The sequence below is a fragment of the Bison bison genome, unplaced genomic scaffold (assembly GCF_000754665.1).
Source record: "Bison bison bison isolate TAMUID 2011002044 unplaced genomic scaffold, Bison_UMD1.0 scf7180017864080, whole genome shotgun sequence".
NCBI classification, from domain to species: domain Eukaryota; kingdom Metazoa; phylum Chordata; class Mammalia; order Artiodactyla; family Bovidae; genus Bison; species Bison bison.
Window position 1 is genome coordinate 4982844 of NW_011494652.1, and position 1691 is coordinate 4984534.

The following is a 1691-nucleotide window of genomic DNA, read 5'->3' on the forward strand; positions in this document are numbered from 1 at the left end:
ACGATCCTCAAACCTTTCTCAGAGTCCTTTGTATCAAAATATTATCCTGAGCTCACATATCAGCATAACTATAAATAACAGCTAACCACCACTCCCTGAAGAAGTCAAAGCACTTGGCAAATCAAATGTTCACAAAGGGACAAAATGCACAAAACTTTCACAAGGAAACAAAATTTCTAAAAACCAGACCCAGTTACACAGTTCACCCCACTCCACCCCCACATCCACTGTCACTGTGTCAGTCCCAAGCAATTCAAGCAAATATTCAGCTCTCTCTACCACCCCAAAGGAGGCTCCTTGACCAATGAGTTCCATAGACAGTCCCCTCAGATGCAAGTTTCAGAACTCTCAATCTAGTAGACTGCCTGCTTAAAGAACTACACACAAAAACGTAGTAGGTCAAAACACAGAACTCTCGTATACCCCTATCCAATTCCTGGCCAGGAGCCCAATCTGGGGCCTTTCCCATTCTTTCACTCTAAATAAAAGCAAAAATCCATGCACCATACAGCCTGCCTGGATAGTCATGAACTTGTACAGCCTGAGTTGAGGAAAATAGAACGCAGTATTAATGCAGAAGAAGGAATTACTCCTAATGGTGACTACCAGCCTTTACACTTCCCCCAGTAGAAAGGCTAAGGAATGACCCAAAAGATGCGCCTTTCAAGAACAGCAAATGATGCATCTTGGAGGAAATGAATAAAGCACCTGCCCCCAAATTTATTTACTATCCTCACAACTTCTTACACAAGTTATGAGCAGGTACGAATTCAAAACCAGCAGCCAGGAACCAGATACTTACTCCTAGGTTGCATCCTTGAAGATACAGCAAGGCAAAGTTAACTCTCATCTGTTTCCAAGTGGAACAAAGACTGGACACACACAAAGACTGTATTCCTGATCTTGCCAACAAAACAGAAAAAGAGCCTAAGGGGTAAGAACCCAGACTATGAAAAGAAGTCACCTGGGTCCAAAAAAGGAAGTCAGGCCTAAACTATGATAATACATTCTTCTCAGGATCTACCCCGATCATGAAGACTACTCAAGCAAAGACGACTACTAAGTCCCCATGTTTCCTCAGCCACAGAGCGTGCCCCCTTGCAAAATCACCGTGTTTAGAAAAGAAGGACATTGCTCCGGGGCACCGGCTTGACAAGTTAGCGGCTCAGAAGAGGCCTTTTCATAAAACAAGCCTTCTTCCACAGGTCAAAGGTCGGGGCTTCCAGTTTACCGATGTAAAATCGGTCTCAAAGCGGGGGGTGGGGGACGGGACAAGTTTGAGGGAGCTGGAAAGCGCAGAGTTGCCAGGCCTAACCCACCTAACAATACTGAAAGGCCAAAGTAGTTCGGAAGCCCTCGCCTCCCGCCCGGTACCCAGGAGTTAACTATGCCCATGAGCAGACCCACGCCACACAGTACTAAAAGATCCCAGCCCGAAAAACTTCCAAGGGCCCCGTTACCTTCCGCTCGGGAGCATTCACCGGGAGGGAACACGAGGATGGCTTTTGGTGGGGGGCGGGGGGATCAGCCCCCACCTTTTCCCTTGCTCTGACAGACGTCTGGAGAGGAAGTGGGGAAGTGGCAAAATCTTCCCCGCTCCATGATCCGGCTTGCGCCCGTCACTTCCCAATTTCCGCTCGGTGCCAGGCCCAGGAGACCAGTAGAAGGCGCGCCCCCGGTATACTCCCAAG

General features: G+C 48.1%; 1 protein-coding gene across 3 annotated transcripts in view; it reads right to left on the minus strand.

Annotated features, from left to right (window-relative positions):
- LOC104986986 (RNA-binding protein 14) overlaps window positions 1–1691 on the minus strand; it is a 17562-nt gene that overhangs the window by 15224 nt on the left and 647 nt on the right. The window lies entirely within an intron of this gene.